Source organism: Mesocricetus auratus, unplaced genomic scaffold, assembly GCF_017639785.1.
Source record: "Mesocricetus auratus isolate SY011 unplaced genomic scaffold, BCM_Maur_2.0 Super-Scaffold_100676, whole genome shotgun sequence".
In the NCBI taxonomy this organism is placed as follows: Eukaryota; Metazoa; Chordata; class Mammalia; order Rodentia; family Cricetidae; genus Mesocricetus; species Mesocricetus auratus.
The window spans coordinates 174,474,380-174,488,365 of NW_024429266.1; the positions used below are offsets into that span (position 1 = coordinate 174,474,380).

A 13,986-nucleotide genomic window follows, 5' to 3' on the forward strand; every position below is an offset into this window, starting at 1 on the left:
AGTGACTAACTAACCCTGGTCACCTGCAATGGCAGAGTGAAAGTGGTCAGACTGCCTGGCCGTCTTCTGCTCTTCTATTTGGAGCCAGCCTCCACCTGAATCCCCCCAGTATCCTGAGCTTTCTTTGTCTCTCAGTGAAGAGAACCCATCCATGTACTTTGCACCCTCCACCAATAGAATCCATCCTTATCACAGATCCTCCTCTAGGCCCTAGCCTCAGCTCTGTTTATCAGCCAATAGAACTCATTCTCACTGTAAAGGTCACAGGAGCTTTGCTACATTGCTGGGGACTTTCTATATAGCTGTGCCTGAAGCTTTGTTGTGTAACTGTCGCGTGGAACCCCCTTCCCAAAGTTAATTTACTATGCTAAAATGTGTAAGAAGAGTGAACCATCAGACCAGCCTCTGGAAGTTTCTGCCCCAGTGCCTGCAAAGACCTCCCCACTAGCTGTGAGGTGGAGGCTCCAGGCAGCTTCTGCCTCCATGATGCTTGGCTTGTGTTGGGGGTGTGGCCACGGGGGGGCTGTGGTCACAGGGGAGCCAACCAAGAGCACCAAGGCCGCCCATTGCCATGGAGACGGGCCCATGGGCCAACCAGGCCCAGGCTGGTCAGTGAATGAATAAACGTGGCCCATTTTTCTGCCTTTGTCCTGAGGCTCCCCGCGGCTTCCTGCTGTCAGCCCCAGCTGTGGGGAAGGCGGAATGTGCCTGACTGATATCGCCGGGCTGCCGCCGGGCAGCGCCAAGCCTGGCCTGGCTGCCCCACGCCAAGATTCATGCCCGGCAAACAAGCCACACTTTGTTCCTGTGGGAAAGTCCGGCCTCTCAGGAAAGAGCTCCTCTCCGCCGGGCCTGGGCTGGGGACGCGCAAGTTGAACAAAGCCTCATCCGCTGGCCACGATTCATGGGCCCAAGGTCCTCCTCCGCCCCGGAGAGGAGAGGAGAGGACGGGTCTGCCCAGGGGCCATCCCTTTGTCCCCCTCCTCCGGAAGCCCCTGCTGGAAGGTCTCCCTCACCTGCCCTTTGCTCTTCCTGCCCTGCCTCTGACTGCGAAGGGGGCGCTGGGTAGGAAGCAGGTGGTCCTGGGGCTGGATAGCAGCATGAATGGAACATAAGTAGGGACACTGAGGGTCCATAGGGGTGGCAGCTCCTGCTCCCTGGAGCTAAGGTTCAGGGTACTGGCTTCCACTCACACCTCCACCTAGTGCTGGGCTTAGGCAAGTCCTGACTATGTCACTCACGGTGGCCTCCTGTCAGCCTCCCAGACGCTGAATCCACTGCCTGGAAGGCAGAGGAGCCGCAATCAGCAGCAGCAATAAGGATCGGTGCTGAGTTCTGGTCACGTGCAAAGCTCCCCATCAGGGATCTCCTGCGGGTCACCTCACGGAAACAACTCGAAGGATTCCTGAACACAGGTGTCCAGAGAGAGGTGGGGGGTAGCCTCAGCTAGAAGGGCTATGCAGGTGTTTACAATCATAAGTGTTATGTGGACATTATGCATTCCTCTCTGGGATGCATGGCACAGAACCCATAACAAATTACTTAAAGACTGTTTGGGAACCAGGTAATGCCACCTACAGACGACCCCTGGCATGCCTGCGACCCAAGTGACATCAGATGAGAAAAACCTAAGACTTTCAGGGTCAAATGCCCATTCAAGGTCACAAAGCTCTCACCCATTGCTGGATGTTGAACCTCCCAGAAGCAAGGACTGAAACCAGAGTTCAAAGACAAAGAGGAGGGGAGCCGGGCAAGAAAGGGAATGGACCCACGCGGACCATGTTACAAGCGTAGTGGTCAGGGGACTCCAGAGACATAGAGGACAGATACTCAAATAGAGGCAGGAAAAGGTGCTGCTGGGGGCATTGGTTCTTGTGAGCATGGAGGCTGAGAAGTCCCACCAGGGGCTGCCTGGATGCTGGAGAGACTGGGTGCCCGCAAGCAAACCAGTGTAAGCCCCGAGTCCCAGCATCTCTGTACAAGGTACAGTGCCTGAGCACCCAAGGGTGCTGGTGTAAGCGCTGAAGTTCAAAGGTCAGAAAACCCGGAGCTACAGTGTCTGTGAACAGGCAAGCCTCCACTCTGAGAGAGAATCCGGTCTACTTTCCTGATTGTCTCTTCCATTCAGGGTCTTAGGTGATTGATTGGTGTTGTCTGTCTTGAGCAGAGGTGCTCCCCACCCATGTAGTCACATGTCAGCCTCCCCTGTAATCACTCCCACAGACCACCCAGAAATGACATTAGTGACCGTGGGGATATCCTAATTTAATCTGGTTGGGCTGACATCTATACTTACGGAAGAGCTCCTACAGGCAATTCCAACTACTTCCTGATGGGGGCACTGAGGCTCATGGGCCAGTTCTGCCTGATTGGTCCTGAGCAGCCCCCATTACTTTGTGGCTACTGAGTAAAACCCTGGCATAGCCTTGGGGAAGGTCTAGACCATGATGTTTGCAGCACAGTTCCAGCAAACCTGACACCACATAGGTGGTCTAGAGTCAAAGGCCCAGAGAGAGAGAGAGACAGAGAGAGAGACAGAGAGAGAGACAGAGAGAGAGAGGGGGAGGGAGGGGAAAGAAGGGAGGGGGAGAGAGAGAGAGAGAAAGAGAGAGGGGGAGAGAGATGAGGGGGAGAGAGATGAGGGGGAGGGGGAGGAAAGGAGAGAGAGAGAGAGAGAGAGAGAGAGAGAGAGAGAGAGAGAGGAGAGAAGGGAGGGGGACAGAGAGGGAGGGAGAAAGAGAGAGGGGGGAGAGATGAGGGGGAGGGGAGGAGGAAGGAGAGGGAGAGAGAGAGAGAGAGAGAGAGAGAGAGAGAGGGAGAGAGAGAGGGAGAGAGAGAGAGAGAGAGAGAGAGAGAGAGAGAGAGAGAGAGAGAGCTTAGTCAGGCCTTTCCAGTCGCTGTCACACTCTGCATACTTTGTTTTCTGCTTTGTCCTTGCCCATGGCCTGGCCCATAGCTCTCTCAAGCTCCTCCATCATGTCTGAGGAAGAGCTGGTCCCAGAAAGGCAAGGGTTACAGGAAACCAGTTTACAGCAATTTCAGACTCAAGGGATTTTAGAAATTGCCCAAATTGAGGGCCTCTGAAATTACTTACTTATCTCTTCTTGGCCTCAAAATGGCATCTTATAAATTGAGATAATGGAAATGTTTCTCCCACCAGGAGGCATAAAGGAAACCAATTCTGTTTTGTAATCCAAAAGGTAGGTTTTAATTTTCTTTCTTCAGTAGCCACAGTAAAGCAGACTCTCGTTACACCATGCTAGTGTCCCTGACCTCATCTTGGGTGTTGAGGGAATCTGAGAGTTACCCTGTTTCCACACCCCAGCAAACAGGTTGGGAAGCTGAAGCCTGGGAGGAAGCCACTAGGGTCTGCTGTGACAGGAACAGAGCCGCACTCTGCACTGTGACATTAAGTACCTGCCACTTGCCTGCTGCAACAGTGAGTCACAGGGATGCCCAGGTGAGGGAGCACTGCCCCAGCTTTGGGGGGACAGAGAGAGCTGTAGATCATTCTGTATCCTATGGTAAGTGAGGGCCGTGGAGCAGCTACCCTCCTGGCTGTTTTACCTAGTGACACAGCCACCAGGCTTTCCTTCCCTAAGGAGCCAGTCAGGACCCCCTCCCGATTCCTCTAGGGAACCAGTCAGGAGCCCCTCCCCATTCTAAACCCCATCAAGGACTGCTAAGAGAAAAGTCTGGGCTAGTCCTAAGAATTGTGCTCTGAGGGGCTACCGGGGCATTTGAGTATACTATGAAAATGTCTATCAAAAATTCAAAGTTAGTTAAACTTACCATTCTGCTGTGTGACAAGAATCTCTGGCCACAGCATGGGGTAGTGGAAAGTGTCTTCAGACCAGGGTCATGGCTTTACTTAGAGCAGTCTCTTACTTGATGTGGGGATGAGGAATGCCTTGTTAGGTGGGATACTTGGCCCTTGTGGCAGTTCTCAGCCCAGGACCTGCAGAACATGTGAATTTGGAAAAGGGAATTAATTTGAGGAGGCAAAGGGGTCTGAGGAATAGCTATCCTAGATGCTACTTAGGAAAAAGTTCATGGTGTGAAAACTATGAAAGCCAGCCCATTCCTCAAGAGCCCCAGAAGGATGAAGAGGAGAATGGCAGACACCCTAATGTTAGTAAGCAAAGGAGCACAAGTTTGGTAAAGGCCAATGTCACAGACACAGATGCGCCCCTTTGTTTTGGCATTAAGTGACACATTAGATGGAAGCACCGTGCACACCCCTGGTGGGGTTCAGGCCTCCAGCGTTTCCCAAGGTAGCACCTACACAGCACAGGGTTTCTGCTAGCATCAGAATTTGACTCCTCTCATACTCTGGGATGGATATGATCCATAGCAAAAAAGCACCGTCCTGGCCTTCTGCTGGCATCTTGACATCTGAGCATGTGTGGGGAAAGGCTGCCAACTGACCCTAGCCCCTTCCCGAGAGTCAAGGAGCAAGCCTGCAGAAGCCCCAGATTTATCAGCCCCCAGCAGTGGTCCCCAAACCTGGCTACCTGTCGGAACAATCAGATAAGATGTAGAAAATACCCACCCACACTTAGTCTCAACCTCAGTGACGCTAGAGTATTGGCCTACGAGCCTGAGAATCCGTATTTTTAAAAATGGTCCCTGGGTGACGCTAATGCTTGGCTAAAATTATGAGCGCTGACCTGGAAGGTCAAGGAAGTGGCCCAGATAGCCACCTCTTTCTTAGACTTGTATGTGTTACACATACATGTGTGTTTACAAATGCAAAGGTGTACATATGGGTGTGGATGCACGGGTATGCGTGCACAGGTGTTTGTGAAGGGCACACGTTGGTGGTAGGTGCCTTTCAATCACTATCCATTTATTTATGTGTATATGTTGAAGGGGTGCATGTGTGCCATGGCTCACAGAACATGGCTTTTAAGAGTCGATTCCCTCCTACAATGTGTGTCTCTACAACCAAACTCAGGTCACCAGGCTCAGCAGCAAGTGCCTTTGCTCATTGAGCCATCTAACTGGCCCGTTTCCATTTTATCACTAGACAGCAACATTCCACATGCCTGCTCAGTAGCCTGGATCCCAGAGAGAAGCGGCATGGCAGGGAGAAGCTGACATACAGCAGACAAGACTAGTGAAGAGGAATCCGTGTGGTTGCAAGGCAGTGAGATGGAGGGGCTGCTTGTTACCGCAGCACAACTCAGCTTGCTGACTGACACTGCTGGTGGTAGCACATGAGCCACAAATTTCTAAGCTGCACATCCGGGTTGTGTGTTCTAGCTATCTGTTTGTATTTGGATTCTCCCCCCTCCCCCCACTCTGTTTTACTTTCCTTTTCAGCGGTGTTTAGGCATGCTTTAAATTTGACCTTTGCACATGAGTTCTCCTTTCCGCTCCAGCTGGCAGGGCCCATCGGAAGCTTTAAGTGCATCCATTTTTGCCCAGGCAAGACAGCCAGCTGCCTTTCCTGGAGGAGACACCTAACCTTTAAACCATCGTCTCTGAACTTGGATGCACAACAGAATGCTCTGGGGGTTGTGACTCAGACATCCGTGCATGTTTATTTTTGGTCTGTGCCCAACATACATATGCTCTGGGTCACCCACCTGAAGGCAAAACATCTCAGTCAAAATGTCACTGGGATAGCTTCCATGAGATCTTTCTATCCCTAGTTTGGGGACAGCGGAGTCACATGTGCCCAGCCTCAGAAGAGGTGTTCAGTGATGGCCAGAGCCCTTTTCTCATGTGTTCACAAAAGCCATCTGGACTCCCTGGTTTGCCCCTGATGACAAACATCTTCTATCAGCTGTCACTATGCCTGTGAACCCACCACTGAACTTGTTTTCTGGAGCATTCTGCCACACCCTCCTTCAGGGTGCTAAGACGGATCTTTGCCAAGGGGGATCCATGAGGAGTGAGGTAGTGTGCTGCCTTGGAAATGGAAATGTGAGACTGACCTCAGGTTGATAGTCTGGGATGAGAGTGAGCCTAGATAGTCATTCAACATGGTTGCTCTGGACTTGGGCAAAGACGAGGGTGTGACTGCATAAGTGGGTACTGCAGAGCTGCTCACAGCTGTGCACAGGTGTGATTGGCCTTCCTCCGGGGCTCTGACACCTGCAGTAAGAGCATGGTGCTGGTTCCCTGGGGAGGACCACATCTTTCCTGGGCAAATCTTAGTCAGAAGGACAGGGGTGACGCTCTCACTTCATTCTCCCAAGACTTCCCTCTACCCAGAAGCCATAGGGAATGAAACCACAAGTGCAACACATACCTTAAAGTGATTTTTTTTTAATCAGCTGCAAGCAGGGACCTTAGGAATAGAACCCGGGTAGGGGAGGGAGTCAAGGGTGACAAAGTGACACTTAGGGAGTGGTAGAGGGAACTAGGACAAACTTTTACATCTTCTCCATGCCAGAGGAGCCAAGCACACACTCTTGTTACAGTTAACAGCTGGGAGAATTGGGTCTCTCACATGTTCATATGTGGTGGACTTCCATCAGGTCCGGAGCTCCCAAAGTACTCAAGGTGAACTGCCTGAGTGAACAGTGGGGACCCTTTGAAAATACCTTAAATAGAGGGCCTATCATATACAAAGAGCACCTAGGCACAACAAAAGGAGAGGTGGCCCAGCAGGCGCATGGGTAATAGACCTGAAGACGTGCTTCACGGAGACAATGTCTACATGACCTATAAATGGAGGTCCCACCTCACCACAGGCAGGGAAGAGCCGATCAGAACCATGCCCTGACAAAGAGCAGAAGCTGAACACACAGCATGGTCTGTAGGACACATTTGTTTCTAGATAGTTCATTTCTGCATTAAAGTACCTAGGGACCTTCCTTCCCCTGCTCTAACCTTCTCCAGATGCCTAGGGCCTCCTGACTCCTTCTCTCCTCCCATTCTCCATGAAAGGCTACACCACTCTGCTCTGTGAACCTATTTCCCTCCGCACCTCATTGGTCTCATTCAGAAGATGGGTCGTTCAGTCTAGAAAAGCTTCATGGTCCCATTGGTGTTCACATTCAAAAGTTTCTTAGACTGCACTGGAAGCCATGCCTCCCACCCCACGACACAGGGAGGGGTGGAGTCTTCTTTGGGTCTCAGAAGGATTCCTGAGGTTGGCCCTCCCTACAGACCTCAGTGGGTCTCAGTGGGTGCCTCTGCACATTTTCGTGTTTTTCACTGGCTCATGAGAACTGAGCGTGTTTGTGAAATGATGTGGTATCCGAGATTCTTATAGAGATCACTGTTGTCAAACCAGGGTGTTCAGCATGTCCACTGTACTCGGATGTCTTAGTGACTGCAACACTGTCCATTTCCCAACAACAGGAAGGGAGGCTTTGGAGTGGCAAGCAGGGAGCTGGGGTTGCAGCTCAGCCAGTAACTTGCTTGCTGCACAAGCACGAGGGCCCAATTCTGGCTCACCAGCATCCACTGTGAACAACTGGGTGTGGCAGCACGTGCCTGCAATCCTGGTCCTAGGGAGGCAGAGGCAAGAGGACCCAATGGCCAGCAGCCTAGCCCAAACAGCAAGCTCCAGTTTAGTGAGAGGCCATGTCTCACAAAGTAAGGGAAAGAGTGACTGAGGATGACATCAGACATGGACTGCTGACCTCCACACATGCACAAGTAGGCACACGTGCTTACACACACATGTGCACACACACACACAAATATGTGCACATAACACATGCAGGTGTACACACACACGCACACACACACACACACACGGAAGATTTTGAGTGGCAATCAGCATTTTAGAACCTCCCAGGAGACTCTGACGTATGAAGGCATGAGAGACACTGGCTCCCACTGAGGCCATCTCTGCCAGCCCATTCTCTGTAAAGGGAACCCAGGCCTGCCAATTTGAACGAGTCTCCAATTTTTTATGCCTGACATGGAAATCATGGCTTCGTGTAACCTCTGGAGCCTGAGACAGAGTGCTCAATCCCAGGCCCTCCAGGGAGGATTCTAGGCCCTGTGGCTCCTGGACAAGGCAGGGATAGGGGCAGCCCAGCCCAGCCCACCTAATAAATCACAGGCCAGGAAACGCAGGGTGGGTGCCCCTGAGCCGATGTCACCACATTAACTGCTTCATTGGTGTCCCACAAGCGAGCTTTGTGCCACACGGCGCAAGGAAGAGGGTGGGCAGTTACCAGAGGCAAGCGTGGGCCAGTACGCCCCCAGGGTCTCCAGCTCCCCAAATCTCCTCACGCAGGGGCCAGAAACACAGCTTTTTTATTTTTCAGAAGGTAGGGGACATTTGGCTCTGAGTTTGAGGGCACACAAAAGACTCTCAAAAGGGAGACAGAAATCTATTACCCGCCTGGCCAGAAATTGCACTGGGGGAAGCTGGGCTGGAGCCAAGGGCCGAGAAGCCATCCCAGGGGGACCTCAGAGAGGCCTCTTCAAGGGGAGCAGGGCTGGCCGGCTGCAGGGAAGTGTCACAAGGGGGTGAATTCCCTTCGGGAAATCTCAGGACAGTGAGTTTCACTTCCGGTTTGGACAGCAGAAGGACCAGAGGATGAATGGATATGGATGAAACATCCTTATCAGTAATCAGTTGTGTGAACTGCATGGAAAGCTCAGGGAAGATAGATACACTCACCAGAGAGGGTGCCCTTGCCTCATCTACCTGCTAGAAAGGTACATTTTGCTACCTAAAACAAAGGCTCTTAGAGAAAGCAGGAAGCCTTGGCCAAAAAGCCAGGAGTAGGGGAGTAGCTTTGCCCCAAAGGGAGGAACAGGACTGAGCACAGAGGGAGGGCGAAGATTCAGACCAGGAAGTGGGGCTAGCAGCATCTGCTCTGCTTATCATTTTGGGCCCAGGATGATGCCAGTGGTCAGGCTGCTTCTGTATTCTATCCTGGGTGGATTTAGAGACTGTGCAATCCGGGTTCATGGCGGTGGTGGGGGGCAGCTAAGGGCTATATAATATTGGAAGGGAAGCGAGGAAATGTGTCCTAAGATGGGTGAGGCCTGGTGAGCCCAGCACCCCTAGAGTGCCTGCCATCAGAACTGGCTCACCCACGCTGCCTCTGAGTCTCTGTGTGACCCTCATCTCTAGCCACACTGCCCCCCTCCTACCTCACCTCAGCAGGAATTGGAAGAACATACCTGCACAGCCATCAGAGTGGCAGAGCAGGGCAGCCAGGTGTCCAGGCTGGCTCATTTCAAGGCAAGCAGGGGGCCCTCAGAGGCCTTTTCTCTCCTATTTCACACGGTTCTGTGGTGGATTCAGCCAGAACGAATGCTCAATTAAATACATTTAAAGGCAATGAAGTGTAATTTCTCCTCCGGAAATAACTAGGGAACAGAGCCATACTTCCAGCCAGCTCTCAGGGTCCCAGATTTGTGACCAGAGAGCTTTGCAGAGCTAGCGGGAGTGGGGGAAAATAGTGGGCCTGGCACCCAGAACGTTCCTATGAAGTACAAGGGAAAGTTCCACAGGCAGAAAGTGTGGGCTGACATTTAGCAGTGGCAGAAATGAAGCCCCTTAGCCTGTCTAGAGTGACTAAGAGGAAAAGGACACTGGGCTGGAGGGTCATCTGGGAATGCATGGGAAAGCACTGCAAGGGGACATGTCCCTCTCAGGAAATGATGAGACATTGAGCTCTGGACCAGACATGACAATTCAAATCCTTGGTTCATCACTCACAAGTTATTCAACATTGACCAAAGGGTTAGCTTCTTCAGCCTCAGTTTCCCTATCTATAAGAGAGAAATGAGTGATGGTTTGGTGGCTACTTCTCATGTGGGCAGAAGACTACATGGGAGATGCTACAGACAGCACTTGAGGCATAGTGGACACTCACCATTAGTGACTAAAGAAGATACATAATTAGCATGGTTTAAAACCCTTGCAGGTTAGTGGCCACAACATGTGGGCGCAGCCAGGAGTTCTCCAAGCATTTGCTCATTTACTCAAGGGGCAGCTGGGATTGAGGTACAATGGAAGCTATCAAGCTATTCAACAACACAGGAGGCTCAATAGATGACAACAGTCATGATGGAACAGGGGACAGGGGACACTAGACAGGGGACAACACAGGGGCTCAATAGAGGACAGCAGTCATGATGCACTGGGGTTGTTGTATGACAAGGACCCGTGTCAGAGGAAGGTCAATTCTGTAGGCCGAGGTGGTACCTGGGAGTCTATTAGGTAGGGAACATGGCTTGGTGGGGTTGTTGAACACGTGGCTTGCAAGATACCATTCTAGTCTGTTTCTGGCTGATGTGCCCCAGCCATCACAGAGTGTCTCTCCTGGATGTCTCCTCGTCCTCCACAATAAGAGCTGCCAGGAAAGTTAAGTGAATATGCTGCCTTTGTACTCCTGGTTGAAACACCAGAAGAGGGGCAGGTGGAAATGGGAGCCCTCTACCTGAGAGCGTGATATGGGTGGAGAGAGGAAATATCGACATTAGACCAAGTGCAGCCCCCATATTCCAGTGAGAGTCAAAACTTCCTACACTCAGTCATATGCTTCCCCATGTGTCAGTATAGAGTTTGCCCATTTGGAACATGAACTAGACAGCCTTTCTCTCCTAAAGGCAATGTGACCAGCTTTGCAGCAAGGATTTATGGCAAAGTGCTCACAGGTGCCATCCCCAAGGTTCTTAACCCGGCAAGAAGCAAGAGTCAGGGCTGGAAGCACCAAAATTGAAGAGTCAGCTCTATCAGGCCTGTGTGGGACTTCTGGGACCGCTGCCCCCCATCATACCCCTTAGCCTCCTCCAAGAGTGACTGTTTATTTTAGATGCTTCCTGATTCCACATGCAATTAATAAGTCAGCAGGTGCCTCCGCCTCCCCCCACCCCGTCATCAGCAAGATGTAGGGAGAACCAGAAGCTTCCAAATCGACACTACTGATTTATGCTCTGCTGGCTTCTGCCCTCCCCTTGTGTCACCACATGGGTCATTTGCCTTTCCCTTTCTCTCATTTGAACCTCCCCAGTGCAGGGAGGCGGGGTCAGTGGCAGCCCACGGCTCTGCTGCACTGAGTGCATTGTGCAGGTCTTGTGTGTCGATGCCTTGCTGTGGAATGGCCACTGAATGCGTGTCACTGTCCCTGGGGGTTCAGACATGAGAAGAAGCACAGCTCAGGTGCACTTGTGGAAAAGCTGGAGGAACCAGAGCCAGCAGGGTGGAGGAGAGGGGTTGTCAGGCTGCAGCCATAGAAAATGGAGAGGCTAGAGATCAAGGTCCACGAGGCAGGAATATTCAGCAAACATAGATGCTGAGACCAGCAACCAATTGCTATGGCAAGACGGCTCCACACTGATAGCTTACAGAGGTCAAAACTCACCATGGACCTCTACAGAAAGATGCTTACATAGGTGTTTGGAGAGAGAAACCCCTTCCTAGGACAAACAAACCATGTCAGATGGCCTGCCATGTTATAATCTTTCCCTGTGCAGGTTTCAGTTGTGGTAGACTGGGAGGTAGGGACAGTGGAACTAAACACAGAGGAAGGAAGGAAGGAAGGAAGGAAGGAAGGAAGGAAGGAAGGAAGGAAGGAAGGAAGGGTTAATGGAGACCCTAGAGGTGGCTGACTAGATTCGAGTCCCAACCTTACTACTAATGGTTGTGATTTGGGGCAATGAATCAAACTCTGCACCATTGGGCTCACAAGCTCTGCTCCGTAAGACTGAATGAGACCATCTGCAGGCCAGAGGGTACCTGATGCACAGATTGGCCCACCGTGCAGTCTTATTAACTGACACATGCACATTTCTTGCCCACTACTCCCTCCCTCCATTCCTTCATCCCTCTTCTTCCCTCTCATCCTCTCCCTCTGTCTTTGCAGTACTAGGAATTGAACCTGGGACCTCCTTCCCACACACGCTCTGCCACAGAGCTATATGCCCAGCTACTGAATGCTTTTCTTGAACAAATGGATTATCTGCAACATTTGGGGCTTAGGGGAATGGTAAGTATTCCTAACCTCCAGGTCACTTCTTTCAGTATAAAAATGAAATCCAGCAAGTAGGAAGTGAAAGATGGCCCTGCATGCTTAGTCCCAACCTTCTTCCAAGACTTCTGTGATCCTTCACAGTATGGAAGCCACCTGTGCCTCTGTGTCCTTGCTCAGCAGTAACAACACCTATCTGAATGCCAATCCCTGCCCTGCTCAGCTCCCTTAGCACAGGAAGAAACATAGATCCAACCCCATCACACCCAGGTGGGCGACCTTACCAAAACACACTGCAGTTTTAAAGTCACTCTGAGGATATATATGTGTCGGGGTGAAATCAGACTCACACTCAGTGTCCTCCCTCAGCTCTGTGTCCTGCAGCAGTAAGTACCCGGCATGCCTGGCAAACCTCTGCATCAAAGACAGATGCAGAGGAAACAGGTGTGATGGGGCAACCCATTTCTGGCTCTACTACAGATGACGATGCAGATGTTAAACAAAGTCACTCCTTCTCTTTCAGCATCTCAAAATACCTACTTCAGAGGGAGACTGGGGGAGTGGTAGATCATGCTGGAGCGCCAAGGCCAGGAGAACTAATCAATATAGAGGGAGCAGAGGAGGACAGGAGAGTCACAGCAGAGAACACTCAACAGAGCAATGACAGACTAGAGATGATTCTGCACTGGGAGAGTCCTAGGATCCCAGATTCTTAGGCTACACTACTTAGTTGTGGAATTAAAACGATTAATATTGGGAATAAATAGCTAATGGACTATCCCTGCTCCCAAACACATACACAAATGACAAGACAACTTCAGCGAGAGTTCTTGGATATGTGAGTGGCATAAGATTCCAACTGCTGGAGCTAAAGAATGGCTCAGTAGTTAAGAGTGCTGGGTACTCTTCCAGAGGACCTGGGTTTGGTTCCCAGCACCCATATGGTGGCTCACAATATCAGTAACTCCAGTGCCAGGAGATCTGATGCCCTCTTCTGGTCTCTGAAGGTATCAAGCACACACATGGTGCACAGACACATGCAGGCACTCATTTATACATGCAAAATAAAATAGCCATAAAACAACTTTTACTTATGGTTTTCAACAGCTTCCTTTGGCTGAGACGAGTTGTGGTGTTTGGGCCCTCTCACTGCATGTCCCATATACACAAACCCCACTTACAAATTAAGGTATCACAGCTTTCACATTGGGGTGAAATTGTGTTCATATGGTCACTGTTTTTCACCAACACTCCATAAGCTTCCCAGCTCTTCAGTGTTTTACTTTGGAGTAGGCTTGGTCAGACAGTCTCACAGTAGACTATTGTCAACATCATGCGAATGCCAAAGGTGGCTGGGGTAAGCTAGGCTGACCAGTAAGCTAGGTATATTAAACACTTGTAGGACTTAGATATTTTCAGCTTATGATGGGCTTACATGGATCAAACCCAAATATTATCAAGGAGCATGTATATGTGTTATTGCTTTAGTGGCATCTTCCCAGGGGCTTCTTTGGTGTTTCATGTAACACCTTCTTTGTTAGCTATCCCTACCACATGCTCAGCTTCATGGCCACCTTGACCCCAATGATGCCCAGCTGTATTCCTTACCCTGAAGTCAGACCCAGACACCCAGACCCACCTAGATACCCTGCCAGATGATTCACAGGCAGGGCATACCCAATGTGGTCAATATCTAAGTCAGAATTTCTTTTATCGTCAGCTTTTTTCTGGATTACTCAGGAATGTGAGTGTCAGCCTCCATGGTTCTTTCCCACTCACCGTGTCTGCCTGCTCACATGGTTACCTGGGTGACTCTCACTGTTCCTGTACCTGTTACCAGGACAATAGCAACAGCACCTTGCCTCCATCCAGATTTTGGTCCAGAGAGCCAAGTGTTTAAAAGCACTCACTTCCATTTCAGAGGACCTGGGTATTGTTCCCAGCAGCATCCCTGTTCCCAGTTCATAATCACCTGTAAATTCAATTCCAAAGTTCTGAAACTCTCTGACTTCCAAGGACTCCTGTATACCTGTGGTATACACACACACACACACACACACACACACACACACACACACACACACAC

The 13,986-nt window shown here is 50.8% G+C and overlaps 1 long non-coding RNA gene across 1 annotated transcript; it reads left to right on the forward strand.

The window, feature by feature from the left end:
- The first annotated feature begins 245 nt into the window (after positions 1-245).
- LOC121136890 lies at positions 246-5,257 on the forward strand. The gene is made up of 4 exons (XR_005874072.1): positions 246-1,065; positions 1,258-1,415; positions 3,326-3,460; positions 5,030-5,257. It is a non-coding gene; the product is annotated as an uncharacterized LOC121136890 (long non-coding RNA).
- The last annotated feature ends 8,729 nt before the right edge of the window (positions 5,258-13,986 follow it).